Here is a 26444-nt window from a genome sequence, read left to right as displayed (position 1 = left end):
GTAGGCACAAGAGGGGGAAGCTGTTGCTTTGAGGACCCCAGTGCAAACCTGGCATTGGTGAGTTGTGCTATTCAGTCATGGGTAGAAGTGTCTCTCGGGTGGCAAAGAATTCTTGAGAGGAACAGACATGCTTTCTAGGTCACAGGGAGCCTCCTGAAATCTGGAGGCTTTTACCTGAGGGAAATAGGGACATGAATCAGAATTTATTCCAGATTCATCGATCCATCTATCCACTTGTTCATTCAGCAGTATCAGATTATAAACAAACTCTATGATATAATGACACTACTCATTCAAATTAACTTTGGGGGAAATAAATGCAAGTGAAACCTTTTCGCGAATTTCAGATTGGGTATAAGGTAATGAACGTGAGGTTAAGCGAAGTGTTATCGACTAAAGGTTCTTGGAGGATCAGCTCTGAAGAAAAAAATTGGAATAATTCGTAAGTAGCATAAAAAATGTTTACATGTAAATGGGTACTGCTAACAGTTCTTTAAATACGCATTTCTTCAAGTAGGCTAAAGAAAGTTGGACTGGGATTTGGTTGATTGTCCTCATTTACTTAGGAAACCTTTTCTTCACAGACAGCATAAAGCTTACCTTCATCCCAATGCCCAAGTTAGCATATATAGAAAAGAATAGATTTCCTTTTCCTGAGAGCTGTTTGTTAATTCGATCCTAATAAGAAGAAAGGTATAGCAGCTGGAAGAAAAAATATATATATTTACACCAGTGTGCATAAAGACAAGTTGTCTGAAGTTTTGAATTATTACACTGTGTCTCCACCCGAATAGATAGAGCCACACTAACAAGATCTAGAAGTCTCTAGAATAAAAATCTGAAGTTCAAAACATGACAATACAGTCGCTAGGCTCCACTCCAAAAGTTTCATTTGCATTAGGGGAGGCAGAGGGTGATGGGAATCACGTTCGGAAGAGCATCTAAGTTTCAGAGTTTCCCGAAATAAAGATACCATTATTCAGTTGCAGGCACATCCCCAGAGGCTCCAGTTCACCCCAGTGATTAATTACAAGCCCGTTCGCCTGGTGGTGATATGGCTTTGCAGGGAGTCAGGCTCCGCCCCGGCCGCAGCTCTGGAGATATTCTTCATATTCAAGCCCAGGACTGTGATTATCGACCACAAAAATAATCGTGGCTCTGGAGGCCTTCCAGAGGCAGCTCTCTATTCCTTGCTTGGAATTCTTTTCTCTGACCGCTTTATCTCTCACACGCTTCCCCATGTGCTGTTTCTCTGTAGGCTGTAAACACACACACACACATTCACCCAAATCCAAGAGCTTAGCAGGAAACAGGTCTATGTTTGCAGGGAGTTTAGGAAGGCCAGCCCAGGGAAGAGGAGGGTAGGAGATAAGCCTCGGGTGGCTGCTCGCCACGCTTTCTGTTTTCTCCCCTGCCAGATGGTTTCCAACCCCCTTTTAGTTCCAGAACAGCCTAAAGCCCAGAGTGGGCAGCCTGCCTACCCAGAGTGACATCTGTGTTTCTAGGAAGGCCCTCTTCAGCTCCCGGACACACCCTATCCTTCTGGCTCAGGCCTAAAAGCTGGTGCTGGAAGCAGGGCCCTTAGCTGCGGTGATAATTCTCCTTAAAATGCAACCCCCCCACCCCCTGCAACAGGTAGGGGTGGTGGAGAGGGAGAATGTACAACTCACAAAGCCTTTGCACCTGCGGGGGTGCTGGGGTGGGGGAGGAGTGAGTCTCTGAACTTGGCCTAGCTTGGATTCTGCAGCCCCTCAAGAGGAGGGATGAAGTTTTCTGCTCAGTACAGGGTTACTAGGAATTCCCATGGTGACTGCTGAAATGAATTGAGGTCCCCTGGAGATGGCAGATGTGGGGGACATTCGAGGCAGGTCTCCTGCTAATCCTTGCATGGCCACTCTGGTCTGGCTTCCTGGTATAGTGGTTTTTTTCTAGAAGGTCTCACATAATAAGGGGCAGAGATTGTCATCCCTGCGTCCTCGGTGTCTCAAGCCCAGGAGGCCCTGACCGGACTGAAGTTTTGCAGAATGAAGGAAGGCAGGCATACAGGAGTGAATGACACGCTGGGTGGGACCTCCCCTCGTAAGAACAACTTTCTGGAGTTCCCAGCATGCTCCTCGAGCCTGGCCACCTGGAGCAGTGACACTGGCCTTCCCGTTCATCCGAACTCGCGGGCACTTCTGAATGTGCTTTGGCACAATAGGAAACTGGGGCTCCTCGCCTCCCTCCAGGGGGCTGTGCCAACGCAGCTGCTTTCCCACCCTGCTCACTCCCCGGTGGAGGCTCTGCTTTTTTTCCAAAACTTTCCACCTGGCTCGGAGCCAGGGAGGCTTCTAAGTCACACTCAGAATTTCCATGACAGTCAATAGACCAAATGAACCCCCTCGCGGCCCCTGGAAGAGCTCTCTCCCGAGTCCCGCCGCGTCTGGCAGCATTTCATTCGCCCCATTTTGATACAGGCCTGTGGAAGGTCAATGACTCCTTTAAAAAGCAGGCAAACATGGACAAGGGCCCAGTTCTAACCTGCTGACTGTGCAGTTCTCTGCTGCAGCCCACAGTCCCCTGCTGAAGCCCTCACAGTGATTTCTCACAAAGGTCTGTAATCTATTATGCTACAGTTGACTGCTGCATTCAAATGTAAAAACAGATCCTTGGATCAACACCCTATAAAAAGCCAAGAAAAATGTGGTAGTGTTCTTTCCTGGCTCAAGCCGAGAGCTTTCTGAGGGAGGCATCCTTGAGAGCCCAAAGAAGCAGGCAGCCCGGTACCTGTGCGGCTTTTCCTGGTCACCCGATGGGTTCGGAATCCCAGCGAGATGTGGGGGTTCCAGATATTAGCTCCCTTGTGGGGCAGTGAGGGGCCAAAGACGTCCCTAGGCAGGGTCTAGGAATCATCAGACTATTTTCACAGATTCAGATGGTGCGGGAAACATGGCTGGGTCTTTCCTGTCCTCCAGCTCCCTCCCGTTCCCACTCTGGACCAAACCATTCTGGAAGGTGCCACTTCAACGTCTCTGGGCAAAACATACTCCCCCAAGCTAAAATACAGCTGCTTTCTTAAAATAAAACAATAAGCTGGCTGCCCAGAGGTCCTGGCCAAGCCCCAACCAAAACAAAATTTCCTGCATCCTTTGACATTGTTCGCCATCCATGCATAAAATCCACACGGGGGGGGGGGGGGATGTGAAGTAGGATCCGCTGGGATACCTGAAGGTGTGGGGGAAAAAAAAAAAGACATCCTTATTCTCCTTCTTGTCAGCTTGTCACCCTGCTCCCTTCTCATCCCACGCCCCCATCGCAAGAATGCCTCAGGGCAGCCAGCAGTGCCAAGTGTCAGGAGGAGCTGGGTCACCAGTTTTCCTCGGTTTTGCTGGGCTGTAAGGATTGCTGGTACCACACCAGCACTAGCCTCCTCCCCCGGGAGACGGCCAAACTGCTGTTCACATTCTGTCCGCTTCGTTTGTTCACCTATTGGCAATTACCTTGCTGAGATCATTGTTTTTCTCTCCTGTATTTTTAGCCGAGAACAAACTTCCTAGCAAGAGGACTATCTCAGACCCTGTCCTTGCTTTCGGGAGTGTGGCAAGCCTTGCTTTGGCTGAGCGTGGGGAAGTAACTTTCACTGTGCTAAAAGGAGATTTACTTGATGGGCGCTTGGGCCAAATATACGTGGAGACTTTGCTTTTTGTCTGCGGGCATGTGTGCTGCCAGCTACACGTGTATCTGGGGAAACACATACGGCACACGTGCGCACATACACACACATACCTCTTCTTCGTTTAATTTTGATCTCGGTGGACTCTACGTTGGGTATCAAGTCCTGTTCCTGGTCCAAAACTTGGATGCATTCACTGACCTGTCCTTGGATTGTGGTCACGTGCCAGTGCCTAGCACAGTAGCTGGCATGAGGTGGATAGGCAGGACGCACTGAGGGGATGAGGAGAAAAATGGCACGTGGTTTCCAGAGTGACATTCAGGCTGGGAGAAAATCAAAGAAGGGACGAAAAGCCACAGAGATGCCGCTTTCTGCTTGGCCTTCTGACCTTGACTTTGGGGAATTCGGGGAAGGGAGCCTCTGTCATATGCTCGGCTGTCCCTCCAGGGCTGCATCGAGCTGCGTCCTTCTGGTCATTTGGGTTAAGCTCAACTGACCCCTTCCGAGACAGCTTTCCTGACTGCCTTGTCTAAAGAAGCCTTCCTTGCACCATTCTATCCTTTCCCCTCACCTTACCCTGCTTGGATGTTTTTATAGAGCTTTACCCCCTCTGAAATGTTTTTCTCTTTTGGTCTGTTATTGTCTGCGTTTCCTCTTTAAAAACATGCTATTTCATGTCTGTCTTTTTATTGTGGTGTCCGCAGCACTTAGATCGGCGGCCAGCACAATGCAGTTATTCAATAAATGGCTAAGTTATGAATCCTCCTTTGCGTGGTCACAGAACTCCCCAGGGAGCCATTAATGGGAAGCGGGTCAGAAACAGAACAGCCCAGCTTACCCCAATTCCTCCTTTCTCTTCATCTGCTTCTCGGGCTGGGCCCTGGGTGCCTCATGCCATCATCCATCCTCGAATGTCCGCTTTCCCTGTCTGAGCAGCTGGCACACATCTCCGAGGCCCGAGCTTTCTGGCACCCACGGCTCATTCCTGATGATGTGGGCTGCAAACTGTGTGCCTCTCACATGTGGACGCCGTTGCTCCCGCCAGCACGGCTGCGAGCTGATTCTTCCCTGCACTGTCCCGCCGGCTGCCCTTAAGTGGTCAGCCCTGGCCATCCTGCACCGCGGGCACACATGGAGATGGAGCCCCCACACAGCCGCAGCCTCTGGGTTGAGTAGTTTGCTGCAAACCCTCTCCCTGCCTGTCTGCCTCCGATGCTGCTCCCTGGCTCATGCCTCCTCATCCTGCCATCGGTCTCCTCTTCCTGGTTTCCCAATGCTGGTCCTGCAGAGCCCTTCAGCTTTGACCTCTCACTTCTCTCCTGGACCACAGTTAGGGCTCTCTTGCCTCTGGCCATGGTGCGGCCTGCTGACCCAGGTTCAATGGCCTGGGCCTTCCAGTCGGCACCCAGTGTATTAGTTTGCTTGGGCCACCCTAACAAAATACCACCCCCTGGGAGGCTTCGACAACAGAAACTGATTTCTCACACCGACGGAGGCTGGAAAGTCCAAGATCAAGGTGCTCCCCAGATAGGTTTCATTTTGAGCCTTCTTCGCTTGGCCTGTAGGAGGTTGCTGTCTCACTGTTTTCACATGGCGGGAGAAGAGAGGGACAGAGAGAGAGAGATAGTGTGTGTGTGTGTGTGTGTGTGTGTGTGTGTGTGTGTGTGTGTGTGTTTGAGAAAGAGAAAGAGAGACAGAGACCGAGACCGAGACCAAGACTGAGACCGAGACCGAGACCGTGACCCTGAGCTCTCGGATGTCTCTTCTTATGAGGACACTAATCCTAGCGGATCAGGCCCCACCCTTATGACCTCACCTAACCTAGTTAACTTCCTCATTTCAAACACAGAACACAGAACCACTGGTGGTCTGGGCTGCGACAGAAGGATTTGGAGGGGACACATATACTCAGTCCCTGACGGTCAGTATGCTGATTTCAGGGGTGAAAATACTGAGGCATTAAGCTATACTTAATGCCTCAGTAAATGGCAGAGTGGGGATTTAAACTCGAGTCTGTCTGACTACAGAGCTCGTCTAGTCATCATCTCAATCTGTCTTTCTAGGCTATGCCTTTACTTCGACGTCTTCTTTTCTTGGCAGCCTCCTCTGGAGTCAGACAGCCCTGAATTCATATTCCCACTGTGGAACTCTGGCTGTTATAATCCTGGATGAATAATTTCCCTCCAGGCCCAGGAGGTAGCATGGTAAATCTGAGGGTGAACTTGGCCTTTCCCTCTGCCTAGACCTGGTCTCCCTGGCAAGGCTCACAGTAATGACAATTGTCACTAGACCTATTCTAACTACCTATTCTATACCTATTCTATATAGAAGTGAAACAAACTGGTGGAAGTCATCAGCTAGAGAGTGGCCAATTAGGGTTAAGTGCACTTCTGCCTACTTCTAAAGTCTGCTCTCCTTCCCCAATAGACTTTAAATTTGGGGTGGGCTGATAGAATCGTTTCCACCCTATTCTTCTCTACAGCTGACTTCCAGGCAGCACACTGTCAGTACAATAAAAAAGGCAACCTGAAATGTATTTAAGAATTTAAGGGAAATTTAAGTTTTTTTCTTCTTAAACAATATGAAGAGCTACAGTAGTGTAGCTTTGAGTGGTAAGACCCTGGCATAGGCGAGAGTTGTTTTTATCATGTCATGGTGTATAAGGTAAGACACCACGAGAGGTGAGAGGAAGAGATTGTGTTTTTTCTCTTTTCTCGAGGTCTGGCTTTCTGTGTCATCACTCAGGTTAGGCCCACTATTCATCTGATGCCATGTCATCACCTTCCTTTCTGATCGCTTTCCACGAGCTTTACATTGTGGGATAGGAAGGTGAAATTCTTTTGTTGTTGTGTTTTAGAGAAAGCATACATGAGAGCAGGGGGAGGGGCAGAGGGAGAGAGAGAATCTCTAGCAGACTCCCCACTGGATGCAGAGTCCGACATGGGACTTGGCCTTGACACCACAAGATCATGACCCGAGATAAAATCAAGAGTCCTATGCTTCCTTGACTGATCTACCCAGGCGCCCCAAGGTGAAATGCTATTCCCGGTGAACCTCACTAAACTCTGACGATCTCTACTGGATGATCTCAAAGTACAGGGCACTAATGAGCACAATCAGCTTCTGACGAACACTGAGAGCCATCTAAAGTGTGTGTGGGCGGGAGTGGCAATCTCTGAGACCCTGTGTGCCTCTGTCTCTCTTTAGGCCATTTCTCTCTGCGAGGACCTTGGTGTGCTCCATGCACGGCAGACGGCTGAGCTTGGAGGCTCATATATGCTTCTGGAATCCCTGCTTCATCAGAAAGAGGCTGAGTGTTCCTAAGTATTTGTCAGAAAGAGAATGACAGCAAGGAAGAACGGTGTGCTGTTCACCAGGCCCCAATTCTCATTGGTTTTACACTATTTTTCATTTGTGAATGGAGAGCTTTATGCTTTATTGAAAACAGTCTTTTGACTTTGGGAAATGTGATTCTTAATCTTCCGAGGGTGAAAAGGGACTGTTCGGCAGGAGAAGGGACATCCTTTCTTGTTAGAATTGTCTAGGAGGCATCTTCAAATCAGTGTATACCTTCCCTCTCTCTCTTAAGGGAAGCATCTATTCAGCAGAGAATCACTGCATCCAAAACAAACCAGTACTACAGGTAAGAACGTTGGGGACGGCCACTCAATGAGCTGAGATGGAGAAGAAATTAAAATACAAGGGAAGGGAGGGAAAACTGAGTGGGAAGTAATCAGAGAAGGACACAAACCATGAGAGACTCTGAACTCTAGGAAACCCACTGAGAGCTGCTACAGGGGAGGTGGGTGGGGAGATGGGGAAAGTGCATGATGGGCATTAAGGAGGGTACATGATGTGGTGAGCACTGGGTGTTGTACGCAACTGATGAGTTATTGGACTGTACATCTGAAGCTAATGATGTACTATATGTTGGCTAATTGAATGTAAATTAAAAAAATTGAAATATATTTGTCTAAGTTTTGATTCCTTGGAGGTAACATGGTCTCCAGGGTTGCAATGCAGTTGTTATTAAATAAATATTTGTTAAGGGGCGCCTGGGTAGCTCAGTCGGTTAAGCATCTGCCTTCAGCCCTGGTTGTGATCCCGGGGTGCTGGGACTGAGCCCCTCATCAGGCTCCCTGCTCAGCAGGGAGTCTGCTTCTCCCTCTGTTCCTTACCCCATTTGTGCTCACTTGCTCTCTCTTTCTTTCTCTCTTTAATAAATACATAAAATCTTAATAAATAAATAAATAAATAAATATTTGTTAAATAAATGTGTGGAGATCAACAGATGTTTTCTTATTGGCCAGTCTCCTGCATTTCATTGCATTCTCCAGTAAGTTCCTGTGGATTGAGTTTTGGTACTGTGGTTGGCAGGTAGACATAAAAGCCAACAGATGTTATCGAAGATAGACTTGATGAGACTCCAATTCAAGGAGACTTCCTCTGGGGTTTGGGTGACAAAGTAGGGCCTAATGCTGGTAATGGAAATCAGTGTGGCTCCTGGCACATTGGAGACTGAGGGAACCTCCAGACACAATGCCTCGGCATGGACACTGGCATGCTCAAGATGGGCAGGAGGAGGGGTAAGCTTCCCTGGGACTTGGTGCACTGTCACATGGGCAAGAGGAGACCTCAGCAAGAGAGGAGGAGCCCTGTGGACATGGAGGCTGGCAGGCTGTGGGCATGTGAGGCATCTTAGCGGAGAGACTCAGAAATCAGGAGGGTAAGTGGGGTGGGTTATCACTGTCACGCAGGTGGATACTATCAAAGCAGCAGATACTTTGGTTGTATGAATATGTCATGCTGAGTGATATTTAATGGCAAGGGTTTCAATCCAGAAATGTTTAAGAGTCCTGTGCTATGAACCATACCAACCCTTGCAATAGCAGGGGCCAACGTTGCTGTTGACCTCACTTCATACTCTGACATCTGAGTAGTTAGCCAAGGAACCTAGCTACTTCCGCCATGATGCTTCCAAATTACTTCTGCCAGCAGTCTTCATCAAAAGATTCACCTTAGTCTCCCCCCTGCACCCCATTAGACATTTCCTTTTCATGAATCACCTGGTCTTTTGTAGGATGTCTTCTGTGTTCAGTAGCTTCAATTTTCCTTTAAGTTTCCTCCCTTTTCCTTTGTTCAGCTTTCCCATCCAGGCCACATTTCCATCCCAGGGTTGGGCATATTTCAACCTGTTGAGACAGGAGGTGGGGGAGGGAGAGGAGCTGTCAGGAGGCTTTGCCACCAGCTCACATTCTGACAAAAAAAGGCAAGTCATAACCTTTCTAGTCTTACTTCCACGTTCTAATCCATACCCTGAGGATCTGAATGGTGAATTACTGCACAGAGGCTTCATGAGGAAATGCCATTAAAAAGCCAGTAAAACCATTTTGAGATGTGGGGTATTGTAGATCATGCCTGCCCACTGGGCGTTTATTCCACAAACATCTAAATCAAGCACCATGTGCAGAGCTCCAAAGAAGAAAGAATGTGGGCTCCTGAATCAGCAAAAGTGGGGTTTAAGTTCTGGTTCAAACACTAGCTTTGGACAGGTTACCTTCCCTGAGTCTCAGTTTCCTTGTTGGTGAAACTGGGAGAAGGCAAAATCTATCCTAAAGTGCTATCACATTTAAAACAATGGATACGTGGTTGGAGATCACTTACTTTTTGTTCTCTTCGCCTCGTCCATTGCTCTCATGGTAGTTTATTCTGAAAAACTTTTTTGAAGTGATCAAAATGCAGAATAAAATATCACATAAGGAAATTGAGTCCTGGCAATACCCAGACCACTGCATTGGAGTGAGTAGAGAAGTGATGGGAGATAACATCATGCTTGACCATAATAAACCTCATGTGCTGGTGTTCTGGGATACCAATGAAGAATCCAGAAGCATGCTCTGTTGCTGACACCATCACCACCCACACAGGGAAGTCTACTCTTTTTTTTTTTTTTTTTTTTTGATGCAAAGGGCATGAGAATTTAGAAATCCAGAATGGTGGAGTTGGAAAAAGCACAGCAGTCTTATAGATGGAAGGAAATTGAACTACAGATGGAGGGACCTGTCCAGAATCCCCCACCTGGAAGTGCGGGACTTCAAAACAGGTTTCCTGACCTTCAACTTACCCCAAGGCTCATATTTGACATGGAGGCTGCATACGTGGCTACAGAAGGATGGCATTTCAGCTGTCCTAGATCTCATAGTCTTAACACAAAATGGTCATTTGTTCAAGTAATAGAAAAGCTGGTGGCATAAAGACCTCCGAGTTCCTAAAAGTTTATATGAATCCCAGCCCCAAATGAAATGTACTGATTTCTCCTGTGTGGCCTGGTCTAGTATGGCTGGATCAGCTACATGACTGTGCCTAGTTGGAGTCTATAATTCAAGAAGTGTGGAGAGGACCAATCTGTGCCTCCAGATCCAATCCCCACTCAACTCCATTTGCCTTGGGAAACTGACCTGTGTGGTCTTCATCAGCATGCTGTGCCCTCTGTCTTCTGGGTTGGTGTGGTCACTGGTATGCTTTGGCAGGTGATCAGACAGAAGGAGGAGAATAAGGTTGGTTTCCTCCCTGTTGGGTCACTGAGGGCTGGCCTTATCCTCTGAAAGCTCCTTTTAGGTGGCTTTCACTCCCCAGCTGCCTTCCCTGTGTCCTCACTCCAGGTCCCTTCCCTGGGTTCTGGGAATAGCACCCTCCTTTATGCCTTCCCTGTGGGGTAATAGAGAGTCCCCACTAAGGCAGGCCTTGGGATACTGCATTATTCCTTTGTGGTTTCCTTAAACTCTGTCTACAGTTTTATGAATAGTCCTTTATTAAAGTCTCCTCAAATTACTCAGTTTGAATGTGTCTTTTTTTCCCTCTCCAGTCGCTACTCTGGTTGATATAGGGCATCTTCAGTTTCATGGAAAATAACCTCAATATGTTTAAATTGAGCTCAAGAGAGACAGTCGAAAAAATAGGAAGAAGTTTATCTTGGAAAAGAGGAAGCAAATAAGCTGACAAGTAAAATAGGAACTATCTTTAAGTGTTTAACAGAGGAGAAAACATCTTTCCCTCTGAGAAATTATTTATTTATTCTCTATCATCAATTAAAGATTTTCACTGAATTTTGTGTGTAATCTGGGGGTTGGCAGAAATATGGAAACATGAAACACATGCAAGGGGAAAAAGAAAAAGAGAGAGAGAGGAGAAAAGGAGAGAGTAGGGGTAGCTCTGAGTCCTGGACCTGGAACCTTCTGTCAACTTGACTGATTCCTGCCCTTGGGCACCTAGAGAAATTTTCCTTTTTTACTTAAGTTAGTTTGAGTTTCTTGTGTTATTTTAAAGCAAAGAATCTTAATTAAAACGTTCGTGAAAGGGAGCAGTAGATTTAAGGTTGGAAAAAGTATGTTTGGGTCCAATATGAATGAATGGATAAAGGAATCACACCTGGGAGTAAAACAAAACTGAGTTGAAATAGCACCAAAAGTGACTGAGGTTCTTACGGCAATGCCTGTTCTTCATAAAGGCTTTTACTCGTTGGAGTTGGGCTATCGGCAAATGCAACGGAAGTTTTCCATGTGTGATGACAAGAACCAGGCCAAGCTACCGCAATGCTGGTTGAACAACAGTTACGTCTGGAACAGAGTGGGGGGCATGAAGGAAGAAGAAGGGCTGGTTGAAATCTAAGCCCGCTTGAGGCTACATTCTGGATTTATAATATAGGGTGGGGAAAGGAACAGAGATTCTGAGGTCAGATAGGCATGGATTTGAGTGTTTGTTTTAGTTTTAGTTTCCCCAAATTTACAATGGGGTTGAAAATATGGTTCTTGTGGCTATTAAGTAGCATAACAGTGAAAGCAATTATCACAAGATCAAGCATGTAACTAGACATTCAAAAAATGCTGGCTCTTACCCTTTTTTAAAAACACTGTTTGAAATCCATGATAAAGTATTTGTTTTTTAAAACAGAATCTCACTTTTATGAAACCCAAACTCATGGGCTTTGTTTTCTCTATTCTTTTAGTTATTTGTTGATACCTAAAAAATATTTGTTTTATTTAAAAGTTACATACAACCTTAATGCAATATATTAAAATGGACCTTTTGAAAATACAGTTTCATTCCCAGGTCCTTAGGTTGTGAAAACCTATTTCACTTTGTAATGACATTTTTGGTATACGTGAGACTAATCATTTAGTCTTGTGGATCTTTACTCTTATGTCAAATGCCTGTGAAGATTCGACATTTAGGTTTCCCTTTATTTTGTTATTAAGAGAAAGGGCTCGTGTGACCTGGGCTATTTCTTCCCGCATATAGGAGATTCCTCACTGTCTGGAATCCCTTCTTCTTTTCTTCCTCCTTTGAACCACAGAAACAACTTCATTGTATTAGATGTTGATCTGAAGAGTCGTGGGTGGAAAAGATAAGGTGCTTCGTGGAATTGTAACTGGGCACAGAGTTTAGTGGGTGAGTGGGGGTAAGCAATCACAACCTCAGAGGGCCCTAGTGTGCTGGGAAAAAGGGCATTATACAAAATAAACACAATATTATTAAATAAAAGGAAAAGGCCGAAGTGGGGAATGTTTTAGGAGTGAGTGGCCAAGAAGAGATGATGCCAAGCCTCATGCTAATTAATAAGAGAATGGAGATACATTGCAGCAGGTCCAAATTTTTCGTATGTTTTTAGAATTTAGAACCAAGAAAATAGAGCCCAGAGAGGATAAGTGATTTGCCTGAGGTTACCTAGCTATTTAATGCAGAGCCCCAAGCTAGAAATCAAGTCTTCTATATCCCAGCTCAGATAATCCTTCTGCACCCAAGGATATTTGCAAATTTGGAGATATTGAAAAGAAAAATGCTGTATCCAGGCAGAATGAGGCAAAACCAACTTTTTCCTCTCTTCTGTTAGTCTAGGGTTTTAAAAACCTTAAAGCTTGGGTTTTAAGATTATGATGGTTTTCAATGGTCTTACCTTGTGTGTCTTCCTGGACACTACTGTTGATGGCATTTTTTTTTTTTTTTTTTGCAAAGTGTGCCATAAAATCCCTCTGGACAGTTCTGTTCCTGGTCAGAATGCCTAGAAACTGCAATGACCACCAAGTCCTGGTGTGGCCAAGAGAACTGACGTGACCAACTTGAAAATACCCTATCGACAACATGGAAGCAGAGCCAATGCCTCAGCAACCCCTCCCTCCAGAAAACTGAAGGCTCATCTATAGGGCCAACAGTTTACCTTAAGGCTGTAACAGGATCCAGACATCCTCAGTTCTCTGTTATCTGAAGCTGGCTAATCAGCTCCTATAGCTCTTACTCAAATCTTCATTCGCCCTACAGGACCAGAGAACTGGGAAAGAAAGAAAGAATTTGCATTCTAGTAGGAAAGGTGTATTATAGCATGTTCTTCTATTTCACAGTACTGAGCCTCTATCCTGGGCTATAAAGTAAAGGGGCTAAATATTTGGATAAGACAAGGATTCTGCTCTACACAGATTACAAGAAAATAGAATGAGAAATGTCATGTAATAAAGCAAAATGCAATGAGGGGGGTGTGGTGGGACAAAGAGGTAGAAATCACAACAGTTTGGGGGCATTCTGAATGATTTTTGTGAAGACTAGCACTAAGATGGCCTTTGGAGGATGGACAGGGTATTACAGGCTCAGTAGCCAGAAATGTGAGGGAAAGGTAGTCTTGAGGGAGGAGCAAGAACAAGGATCAGAAGCAGGAAACTTAGGGCTATGGTCATGAAACAGTGAATAGATTAGCTAGACTAAATATCAGATTACTATGGGAAGACAGTGGGAGATGAGAGAGCTGGTTGGATCATATTGGAGGAGTTGGACTTTGAAGGTCTTTGATTAGAACAACTCTTGAGAACGATGATCAGACATCTTCAATGACCCTTAGAATGGGGACTCTGAGACTTACTTAGTGTGTTCATTGAGGTGCCTGGAAGAGTGGCCACAGAGAATGATCTGAGCTGGAGCAGTGAGGAGGCGTCTGTTCACACTCAGTGTTAGAGCTCCAACGCCGGTAGCAGCCCCTGGGGAAACATTGGTTTAAAATATTCCAGATTACCTAGTTTTGTTAATGGGTGATTTTGTTAATTCTTTTTTTCTCCTCCTTCTTGGTTTATTTAGAAGGGTCAGTGAATATGGCATAAGATCTGTTCTCAAGGGCACAAATCTCACTGCTGTAGTTTAACTGTAGTTAAAACTACAACATACCACTCTTGAAAGCTGCGTCCTGCGCAGTTGAAACTTCATGAGTACGTAGAAGGCCTTTCTTTCCGTGATGAAAGCCCCTAATTGAATTTTGAGTTTGTTTTATTGAATTCATCCAAAGAAGTGGAAGAATATAAGAATAAAGTTACCTGCCTGATGGAATGTACTTCGTTAAATTGTTTTGATGATTGTGATTTAATTGTATGTATTTATATTAACACTAAGAAGTTAACTACTTCTTACTATACTCTGGAAGGAAAATAAAATCCAGTAATCTGAGAGCTCTCTAGTGTTTTGTTCCTTAAATGAAGTAGGAAAATGATGCTGTCTTTGACAGGGTTTAATTTTAAGAAAATTGAGAATGTTGATGACTGATGAAAGGCCAGCCAAATTAATCAAGGCAGTCTAGATACAAAATGTACAAGCCCACAGGAAGAACTGTTGATGCTTCTGCAAGAGTTGACTCGGAAGAGCTGAGACAGAGCTGTACACATTTGTGCTCTATCACTTTATTAAATATAAGTCTTTGGTGGTTTTTAAAGGGTGCTGAGTGCTCTTCCTTCTTTTCTAAACTGCTCTGGCACAAAGTGGTACTCAAGAGATATTTGGTTGAAGGGCTGAGTTGATTCCTGATGCATTGAATAATTTTTATTGATTTATTTCTAGTGCTTGGGAGTTGGGGGTGGAAGGGAGAGGAGCAGAGGGGGAGGAAGAAAGAGAATCCCAAGTAGACTCCATGCCCAGTGCAGAGGCAGACACAGGGCTCCATCCCATGACCCTGAGGTCATGACCCCAGGTGAAATCAAGAGTTGGACACTTAACTGAGTCATGCAGGTGCCCTAATGCCTTGATTAATTTAAAAAGAATTAGGATGCTTGGGTTGATTTATAGGGAGAATAAGTGGATATGGGCCCCTTAGTTCTACAAGAGAGTTCAAAGGAACTGGGTGAAGGATCAGCCCATGGAAAGTTTAAGCAGCTATGGGGGCATGTAGCCAGGGCAGCCATCTTGCCTTCCCAGGGGAAGAAGGAAGGCTTCTCCTTCAGCCGGCATTCAGCACTTGTTCCAGGAATCCCCTCGGCCTGGGGCACAGCAGCTACTTTTGGTCACTGAAAGTGCTCATTGGCCCTTAAGGTCTGAGGTGGTTTGAAGAGACCTTGGGATTAAACATCCAATTCATTCCAGTTTCAGTCAATGTTCCCCTTTCCTAAAGGACAATAGTCTGCAGGTTTCTTTCTCCCCTGCATTCTTTCTCTGTGCTCACTGTCCTCTGGGAACCACCATGCCTGTGTAGAGTTTTTGAGTATGTATACAACGTATATACATATTATTTTACTTAAGCCACCTTGCCATCTATTTCCCTCATTTTACAGATGATGAACCAGAGAGATTGCCTGACCTGAACAAAGTCACAGAGCTAGAAGATGGCATCACCGATACTCCTCTCCAGGGCAATGTATTTCTGTCCCTTGTTCCATGGCGGCCCATTTTGATGTTACTTCCCTGCCATTTGGGGTGGTTCCTGCTTCTGCAGGTTGGTGTCAGATCCATCAAGGATAAGATTCTAGCTCCATTCCTTCTAGCTACTTGATGTGACCTGAAGGGACTTGCTGAGTTTTTCCCAACCCGCATTCCCCTCCTCTGTTGGTAAGAATCATAATTCCCCTTTACAGGATTGCCCTCTCCCTTAGGTCATGATAGGTAGATGATGATGTCTTCATGGGTGGAAAAAGCAGACCGAGTTAAGATATAATTCATAAGTCTATGTGGCAGGGACGGTGTAATGCATGGTCTTGAGTTGGTTACTGTTTAGCAGTGGGGCCAAGTCTCCCCGAACCCCCCTTCCTTGTCTCGGAAAAGGCCGTCCTAATGTCCCTCCTGGGGTGCTTTGAGGATTCACTGCGATCATGCACATAAAAGCCCTCTCTGTGAATTTTAATCACTGTACGGATGTTAGTCCATATTATTAGAATCAACCTCATTATTTCCAAATCTGGCCTCTCCACTTAGACTTTTCCAATTCAGCATGAGGTCTCTATTTTCTCCCCTCCCTAGAGCAGAAGATGAGAAACATTAAAGATGTTTGTGTGTTTCCACCTGGCTCCTCCCTCCCTCCTTCCTGCTCTGGTATATTTGGGGGGCTTTTCCACTGGGGGGCCTTCAGCATGATCATCCTCTTCAAGCTGGGCAAGTCTGCTATAGTCTCCCTTTCGCTTGAACAGGAAGTCCCGGAGGAGCAGGCTGTTCCCAAGAGTTCACTTTGGGAGATGTGGGAAGAAGGCAGGGGAGAGATGGAGTAGGATCATGTATGTTCTATTTCATCAGGTCCTGAGCCCTTAGTGAAGCCCTTGACGTCCTAAGAGGTGCTTTGTAATGGCTGCGGGGAATGGATGGCAGGGAGAAAGGTCAGATAGAGAAAGCAGATGGAAAGGCAGGCAGTGTGACTAAGGAATTCTGCCGTTCTCCTGGCTGCTTTCAGACAGGCTAATGGAAGACTGCTCTGGAAGCTGTGACCATGAAGTCAGGGCTCTGGGCCCACAGACAAAACTCCCCGTTGTTTGCATTTCTTTGTCTTGCAGACAAATGCATCAGCTATTTGAAAAAAGCAACCCCAGAAAAACACTGACAAACCAAACAGATCCAGAAGCTCAACACACACATTCTTTTCTTCTAGACCCTCCAAAGAGCTAATACACTGTTTGCATCTAAATGTGGCAGCATTCAAACAAAAAAAGTCAAGGTGAGTGGGTGACACTGGGCACCTCTTCTCTACAGGGCCTGGCCTCAGAGTTGAGGTGTTAGGGACTTCACATGGGAAGTTGTGCAGTCTCTTTCCAGGCTCTTCTTCCTGGTAGGGGCTCGGCGTACTTTCACCTACCTGCTCTCGCCTGAACCAGGCTCTAACCTATTAAGCTGTTCATAATCAGTCTATTTCATTTTATGTATCTGGGATCCATATCCTTCCAACTTCCAAAAGGATTTAAGGGCCCTTTAACATTTCAAAATAAAATAAGGAAATAATGGTAAAAATAGAACCAAGACCTTATAAAATGAGTAGGCTGTTGCTGTTACGTGACACCTGAGATGACCTAATTCTTAAGTCAATAAACTAAAGCCCGACTCTTTTGTTAGACCAGAAGGGAGCACATATTGCTTATCTAGCTCTCATTACCTGTCTGAAATGGAGGGTGGGGGAAGTAATATACAAAACAATTCGTAGAACTCAATTCTTTCCCAAAGCTAAACATTAAAAAGACACTATTCAAATACAGTTATTCTGTGAACAGTCTCAAGAGAAGTCTTGAGAACATATATTGCCAGTAACCTCTGGGCCCTGGAGCCATGCTGACCTTTGACCTAGCATATGCCTTAGCATATGCTGTTCCTTTTGCTTTGAACGGTCCTCCCAGTGGTCCATGTGCCATGAAGTTAACCCTACTCCTCCTGTCAGTTTCCATCAGGGAAGGCTTCATCTCCCATCTAGGCCAGGAGAGGACCCCTTATCACAGGGTTTCAGAGTACTCTGTACTTTATCTTCACACCACCTACCATAGTTTGTTTACTCACTTGGTGTTATTATTTAGCATCTATTTTCCCCACTAAACGTAAGCTTCTTGAACGCAGGAACTGAAGTGTGCTCTGCTCATTCTTGTATCCTCAGCATCTCACACAGTGCTGTATTATGATAAACATAATACTAAGATAATGATAATAATAATAGCTACAAATTATTAAATGCTAGGAACTGTACCCTGTGTTTATATCTAACAATTCATCTGAGCCTCAAAATAGCCCTTTGGAGTAGAGGCTGCTCTTGTCTTCCTTCAACAGATGAGGAATAGGGGAGAAATTCTGAGGTTCAGTAAATGCCCAAGGTCACAAAGCTAATAGGCTAAGAAGCTTAGAAGGTGAACTTGGACAGTTGGGGTCCAGAGTCTGGGTTCCTAATGCTTGTTCAGCAACAAGTGTCTGTTGGATGAATGAATGAATAAGTGAATGAATGAATGAATGAATGAATTCTTGATGGTAATACAACACAAGAATTTCACTTTCTGATCATTTAACTTAATAAAGAAATAGGATCTGAAGAATCAGAATGAACCCCACAGTTGACTATTAAAACACTTTCTCTGACCTCTCAGATGGATGATTTGCTGGAGCATTAAGCCAGGCAATTAAAATTGTTGGATGATCTGAAAAATGACCACTGTGACTGTGGGGCTAATAGGCCTGTTGCCTGCATCAAAATCCCATATCTAGGGGCTCCTGGGTGGCTCAGTTAGTTAAGCATCTGACTCTTAATTTTGGCTCAGATCATGATCTCCAGGTCATGAGGTCAAGCTCCGTGTTGGCCTCCACTCTCAGCTTTAGATCATCTCTCCTGCTCCCTCTTTCTACCCCCAGTCACACTCTCTTTCAAAAAAAAAAAAAAAATTCCGTATCTAAAGTCTATACATATATATGGGAGCTAAGCTGTCATTTCATTTTGAAATTGTTTACGTATTGAACTTATATTTTTTCCAGAGAGAAAGAAAGGGAAATTAGATATTCATCTAATTCAGGTCTGCTCACCTGACAACAAACCGTGTGTAGAAGCTCACATGTGGAGCATTGAAGAGATTCGCAGGTAGCGTGAGAGCCAATATTTTCCTCAAAAGAGAACAACCACTCTTATCAAGCTCTCCCCCATGTGCTTGGAAACGACCTCTGAGTCCTACACAAGACAACCAAGAGAGAACACTTTAGTATGAAAAATTATTAAGGCAGGAGCTACCCAACACTGTTGGCTCTCCACTGGAGTCCTGTAAGGCCCATGATATATCTGATTGAAGGAGAGCCATATCCTAACAAACTTGCCAGGATTTGATACCTGAAAAATGTACTCAGAAGATGCTGAGTGGCTTGTCTTTTTGATAAGATTGTTTATGATTATTCATTTTAATGCGGCCAGTGGTGGGGGGAATGATTTCCTTTTGAGGTATTCCATGAAGAGTTGCTCCTTCTGTAGTAGCAATCAATTAACAGGTCCCCTTGTTTCCAGCAAGCACATGATAATTACATAAGCTTTGTAACATGGACTCTGTTTATTCACATTTTGAATCACCTCATCCAAATATTTATGGAGAGGTAAAAAGGTAAATATCTTGAGCTAGTCCCAAGGATGAGTTCAAAGTAAAAGTATGATCCTGCTTTCAAGGTACTTCTAATCAATAAGGCTTTCATCCCTCTGTATGACATTCATTGAGTACCAAATATGTGTTGGAAAATACAAAGAAAGAAAAGGGGCAGTGTGGTGTCACGGATAGAGAGTCTTAACTTTGGAGTTGTATCTGTTATTGCTGACCAGCCAAGTGCCTCAGGAAGTTTATCTGAACTCCCAGAGCACTGGTTTTCTCATCTGTAAACTGGGGATCCTGTGTGTAGTCTGCAGGACTGTTGTACAGAATGAAAATAATATAGGTATTATTGTCTAGCACATAGGGAGTACCCATTAAATTGTTTGTCTTCACACATAATTGCTATCTTTGAAAAGCCACATCCTAATGGAGAATGGACCTTTATAAACAGTTACAATGTAATTTGGCATTGATTTTGATATTGTACAAAAATTATATTGTGCAAGGGAGCAGAGACACAGAGAAGAGCAAGGAACAAACTCCTTCTGCCTAAGAAATCAGAGAAGGCTCTCCAAACGAGGCTGCCTTCTTGGAGGTGGGTCTGGAAGGATGAGTAAGCTTTTGTTGGGCGGAAAAGGGGGAAAGTTATTCAAGCACAGAAACATAAAACAGCTAGTGCTGCTTGTTCTGGGGAGGGTGAGAAGGTCAGCGCATTCAGACTGTAGGATGTCTGTGGTGGGAGGAGCGCACAGTGGGAGATGAGGCTGGAGAGCTAGATTAGGCCATCTACAGTCTGTCCACAGAGACTTAAGACGAATTCCTGATAAAATGGGTTCCCTTCATTTCATTCCAGAATGTTCTATTTTTAGTGACCAGATTCCATGATTTCCTCTAGCAAAATGTTTTCTTTTGTTTCCCTGAGCAATCCCACATTACCCATTCTTTGAACACATAGTTCTTATGTTCTTAGAATCAGACAGTAGCCCAATGTTTCTGAGAATCCCCTGGGAGCTGCTTTGGCAATTTGGGATAATTTTCTGTTGCGTCTGTCCATTTTCCTGTCTTTCCAGCCTGCATTGTTCAGGCTCTTATGCCTTCTATGGGAGACCTGGGCACCTCTCAGTGGGTTCCTTTGTGCTGAGTAGAAAGGCAGGTGTGAGCTGTGATTGATGGCTGGTTTACATGGTGACAGGGAAAAACCTGCTGGCTGTGCATTTTTTTCCTGCCAGAGGCCTAACCATTCCTGTACCAGGACTTCCTTGTTAGAGAACTCCTTTGAGCTGCTTCCCTTGGAATTTTTTATGATATTTTTCAACTGTCAAATACGAACACATTTGAAAAAAATCTATTAACTTGATTCAGATCCTGAGGGGAGAAGCAATGACTGAAGCTCGAGTAATTTTTTTCTTTTCCTTTCCATATTAAGTTACATGTTAAATTATGTAGAGGCTATTAGTTTTGAGGCAGGGTAGGTAACATGATGACCAGGGGAGATTAAAAACAACAACAACAACAAACCTCCCTGAGTCTCTTGTCTTCTTCCCCCTCCAACCAGGGATGTCCATTCAGACAGTGTGCATACGGAGAGAGGCCCGGGAATCTGCGCTTCCAGGAGCAAAGAGTGATCCTTCAGGGAACGGGAATAGGCAGCCCTGGCTGAGAACTTCCTGGCGGGGTGAGGGGTGGAGCTACGAGGAGTCTTCCTGGTTCCCGTGGGCCACTGCGCGCACACCGGTTGTCCTGTCCGTGCGCAGATCCTTACTGAGTATCTGGTACGTGTCCTCGCTCTCTGAGCACCGGAGACCCAGGACAGACACAATCGCTGCGCTCTCATAGCTCCCATTCTGGGTGGGAGACAAATGACAGAGAGGTTGAGTGCGTGGCATACACGAGCAACTGCTGCTTGCCAAGTAGAAAAAAAGGAGTGGGTGATGTTTTTATTTCCTGACTTCCTCCCTGTTGATGTATCCGATCTGGCTTTCGTTCCCGTCTTTGCCACTCGTCCATTCATGGCCCCCACTCCCCCCAGTCTGCCAAGTCTGATCGAAACATTTCAGTTCTGGTCTCGCTTGGCCAGTCTGTGGTGTTCAGTACTAGGCGTTCCTCAGTCCTTAGGTAAGTACTGTGCGAAGTCCTTTATATGTTTGGTTTTAAATTGGTCACAACAGCCCGAAGATAGGCAGCATTATTACTCTTGTTCTAGAAATGGGGCACTCAGGCACACGGGAGGTAAGTAATTGGCTGAAGATTACACAGCTAGTAAGTGGAAGAGTGGGTTCTCTTCCCCATACGCTCTGCTTTCCGATTTCCAACCCTGCTGTGTCTGCTCTGATCATTCATTTTCCAGTGGTTCCCCATGCTCCTCTTCCTCTGACAGCCCCTTTACATGTTGGCTTTCAACCCTCACTCTCTCATCCCATACTTTCCCTAGTTAATCTCAATTTTTCCCATTTTCCTCTATTGCCCATATCCCTGGTGACTCCCAGATTCATACCGCTGGGCCAGACCTCCCTTCTGACCTTCCAATGACCTAACTGTCATGCGCACTTGGTGTTTGGTGGACACTTTTCTTTTGCTCATTCAGCAAGAGAGCGCATGGTTGCCATGGAGAGTGTGGGGGGCAAGGCGGGCGATGCCTCTGGTCCACGGAGTTTAGTGTCCAGCAGGGAAGGTAGGTCGACTGCAAACATGCATGTCCACGTGAGCTCACACACTATCTCATCTTTCTTTGCAAACTTGCTCAGCTTCCTCTTTTCTCCATTTCAGTTGCTAATACAATCACTGGGTTGGCTTTAATTTCCTGGTCCCCTCAGGCCCCCATGTCCCAGTCTATCTCCCTCATACCTCTTGACTCCATGGTCTTCATCACTACCTCAGGGTCATTTCTCACCTGGAAAACTTAGTCAGCTTGTCTCCCAGTTCTGCATTCCTCTCTTTCACTTTGGACCCCAAATCCTCCCAGGTGCAAACTTGGGATTGTGCCTCTCCTCTCTGTAGCCTCTGCTGGGGTATCTTTTGGGCCTGTCTTCTGTAGGGATGGATCTTCTTCTTTTCATGGGAATCCGTTCCTTGTGGCCAGCCCTGCCCCACCCTCTTCTTATGCACTCCAGGCTCCCTTACACAGTGATTCGTTCCAGAACGGACAAGCCAGGGCCAGGCAGAAATATCCTGCGTGGGTGTTGGGAAGGCAATGGTTTTACTCATGCTATAGGACCTAAGCTGTCTTTTTTGATCCTTGTGGAAAAAGTCTCTCCAAGTACAAGGGCAATGCATGGAAGGAAGCAGAGCTAAGCACAAAGCCAAGACAGGCCCTCAGGATGTTGTTTGAGTTCCTAGATTTAATAACACATGAACCCAGCTTTACCCAAGGACTTCAGCAATCACAGGAGTCTATAATATATTTCCTGTGTCAGAATCTCACTTACTGCTCTGTGACTTTGGGCAAATTATCGAACCTCTCTGTATTTCAGTTTCCTCATTTCTAAACTGGACGTAATAATAACACTTAGTTCATAATGTTGTAATGAAGTTTAAATGAGTTCATGTACACAGAAAATGCAGACTGTTGCCTGGGACACAGTTAAGTGCTCGGTATGTGTAAACTCTTAGTGTTGTCGTTGTTATTATGATTTGACTTAATTTGTCTTGGGTTTCTGTAACTTGTCACTGGAAGAGTCCTGAGGAATAATACCAAGTCCAAATGCTGTCACCAGTTCACAAGGCAGATTTCCTACCTCCTCCCCAACTGCTACCTCATACCCTTTGTGCCCTTGGCATGCTTGTATTAAACTTTCAAAGCTCCCCAAACGTTTATGCTGCTTGGGGCCCTGTTTGTGTGTGTGTAAAATGTTCTCTCTGCCCAGAATGCTCTTCCTCATTCCCCTGGCAAGAGTCAGATAAGAAGACTCGAAGCAGCAGAAGCAGTTAATTCAGGACACATTCAGCATTCTGGGTCTTATTAAGCCACTGAGGATAGGTGATCTCTAGCTAAGTCTCAAAAATTTGGTCCCTGCATTTTAAAAACGATTCCCTCTCCCTTGATGCTCAAATGTATTTTTCTGTGAAACAAGTTCTGTAGATTCATTGACAAGAAAGTATTCCTTACTTAGCTCAAGTCTGAGATGAGACAACAAGGTGGCCAGTTAACCCTCCCCACCCTCCCCTGTCAGAATGGAGAAGACTTTTAAATCACTGCAGGAATACTTGGAGTCACGCTCAGCCTCCTGACCAGATGGGTGGTGACACTAAGGAATGGGTTTTTGTTGTTGTTGTTAAAGATTTTATTTATTTGACACAGAGAGAGAGATCACAAGTAGGCAGAGAGGCAGGCAGAGAGAGAGGGGAAGCAGGCTCCCTGCTGAGTAGAAAGCCTGATGTGGTGCTTGATCCCAGGACCCTGAGATCATGACCTGAGCCGAAGGCAGAGGCTTAACCCACTGAATACCCCAGGCACCCCAAGAAATGGGATATTAAGAAGGATGTGCTTCATTTCTTAGATCTTAAGGGGGTATAAGTCAGACACCTTCCCTGTCCAGCTCCCTGACTCCCACACCTACCTTCCTGAAAACTCAAGAGTTTAAACCCTGACAACAGCCAAATTAACTTAACTAGATCTTTAACAGCAAGACTATTTCTGCATTGTCTCCAAGGCCCCAGCTAGGTTTCTAGAACATTTGAGAACAGTAATAAAATCAAGATGCTTCTTCTGTATTTCAATGAGAAGATGCTGTCTCCGGGTCTGTGCCCCTCAGGCTTTGTTTTACTGTTGGAGACAAAGTAAATAATTTGAAGCATCACCCCAAAAGCATTTTCCTCGCTTAAACATTATTCTATGTGAATTTACCTCAGGCCTGGAAAGTTTTAGCTGTGGCAGAGGAGAAATGGTTAAGTACTTGCCAGAGTCCAGCCTGGCCAAGTTCCCCAGACACTGGCTGGCTCCTGGGCAGGAGAGTTTGGATGAAAGACATGGATGCAAACACAGTCACTTTTCCACTTGCCTGGACTTTTATTTGTACGAAAATGATGACGGGGGCGCCTGGGTGGCTCAGTGGGTTAAGCCGCTGCCTTCGGCTCAGGTCATGATCTCAGGGTCCTGGGATCGAGTCCCGCATCGGGCTCTCTGCTCAGCAGGGAGCCTGCTTCCCTCTCTCTCTCTCTCTGCCTGCCTCTCTGTCTACTTGTGATCTCTCTCTGTCAAATAAATAAATAAAATCTTTAAAAAAAAAAAAAGAAAATGATGACGGGGTCTAAAAGTGAAATCGTTATATACTAGAAACAGACACATCCCCGAGTGTGTGTATATGGCCTAAATGAGATGGTGTGCAAAACCTAGAAATGACAAGAAAAGAGCTGGATAATGAGAGGCAGCAGCTCATGAAGCAGCCCAGCGGCAGAGAGCACAGCATACCCAAAAGAGCATCCTAGGAGAGAAGTGCGTCCCTGATCCCTTCCCCTTCTCTCCCCTCCAGTCCAGTCCTCTCAACTGCTCTATAGGAATCTCAGTACCTGACTCACAGCCCAGGCCCTAGCAGTCTAAGAGGTCATGTTCTCTTTGAAAACACTTCTTCATTAATATGTTTATATTTTTTAAGAGTCTATTTATTTATATGAGAGAGAGACAGAGCCCAGCAGTGGGGAGGGGCAGAGGGAGAAGCAGGTTCCCCGCTGAGCAGGGAACCTGATGACACACAGGGCTCCTCCATCCCAGGACCCTGGGATCGTGATCTGAGCCAAAGGCAGATGCTTAACCAACTGAGCCACCCAGTTTCCCCCTTTACTAATACGTTTAAATAGAGAAGTACATGACCATTCTCCCCAACAGAACAAAAATACATTATGGAAGTTAACAGTTTCTGCCCCCCCCCAACTTTTCCTTCATTTCCCAGGCCAAAAGGTTACACCTTCCACACTTTCTTTTAAAAGGACTTCTCTCTCTTTCTCTCTCTCTCTTTTTCTTTTTAGCACTTCTAGGTTCACAGCAAAAATAAGAGGAAAGTGCAGAGATTTCCCAGATGTCCCTGTCCCCACATAGCCATAGCTTCCCCCCCAACAAGGTTCTCCACTGGAGTGGTACCTTTGTTACAACTGATGAACTTGCATTAACATATTATCACCCAAAGTCTGTAGATTACATTAGGGTTTAGTCTGTGGGTTTGGATGAATGACTGATGACGTGTTTCCACTGTAATAGTATCATACAGAGTAGTTTCACTGCCCTAAAAATTCTCTGTGCTCAGCCTATTCACCTTCCCTCCCCCACAACCCTATAAACCAGTGCTTTTTTTTTTTTTTAACTTTCTTCACCTTCTACACCTTTCTGTTGATATAATCAAGCATACACATATATGACAAAAGGGATATTTGGTGTTGTTTTTATAAAAGTGGAACCATACTACACTTAGTGCTCTGTGGTTTACTGTTCTTACCCAATAAGACATAATAGACTTCTCCCCAGGTTAATAGAGATCGACCATTTAATTTCTCAATAGCTGCATAATATTTCATACTAAGAGCATTCCATAATTTAATGAAATATTTACCTATCAATGAACATTTAACAATAAACCGCACTGGCAGCAAACCTTGACATAAACATTTATGTGCTGGTAATTTTATTCTTATGGGTTGGATTTCAGAAGTCCATTATTGGGCTTGTGTATTTTTTAGTTTAATAGACATTAAAAGGATGTAGCAATTCATACCTTCTCAGAATATATGACCGTGAAAATTTGCCTCAATTTTTGCTAATCCTGGATTTTCTTTTTTCTGCCAACTTGATAGGCAGAAATTATATCTCTTCTTTCAATTTATTACATAATTTCTTTTTTTAAAAGACTTTATTTATCTGAGAGAGGGGCAGGGGTAGCACAAGCAGGGGGAGCAGCAGAGGCAGAGGGAGAAGCAGGTTCTCCGCTGAGCTAGGAAGCAGACGTAGTACTCACAGTACTTGATCCCAGGACTCTGAGATCTTGACCTGGCCAAAGGCAGACACTTAACACTTAACTGAGCCACCAAGGCGTCCCTCTATTTTCTTGATTACAAGTGAGGGCAATCATCTTTTCATGGACTTTTGGACTTTTTCTGCTGTGAATTCTCTTACCCTTTGCCTATTTTTATACTGTGTTGGTTTCTCTTTTCTTACAAATGAAAAGAGCTCTTTGTACATTAGGGAGATTATCCCTATGCTACCTCATATATTGTATAAACTTCCCCAGGCCATCATTGGTATTTTGATTTTGTTTACTTACTCTTTTAACAATTAAAAAACACAGTCAAATATGTTGGTGTTTTCTCTTACAGCTCTTGGGGCTTCTGTGTTACTTGGGAAGGTCTTTCCACTTTCTACTTGAACATATGTGTAAGTAATCTGTCTTCAAGTATATGATTTTTCAACTAAATTGTAAATCCATTTGAAATATTTTGTGTCTGGGAAGAGCTAAGAAGCTATCTTTATTTTCTTCTACATAGATAGC

Source organism: Enhydra lutris, unplaced genomic scaffold (genome assembly GCF_002288905.1).
Source record: "Enhydra lutris kenyoni isolate GAN:26980312 unplaced genomic scaffold, ASM228890v2 scaffoldscaffold37, whole genome shotgun sequence".
Classification (NCBI taxonomy): domain Eukaryota; kingdom Metazoa; phylum Chordata; class Mammalia; order Carnivora; family Mustelidae; genus Enhydra; species Enhydra lutris.
Note: the sequence above shows the minus strand (reverse complement) of the source record.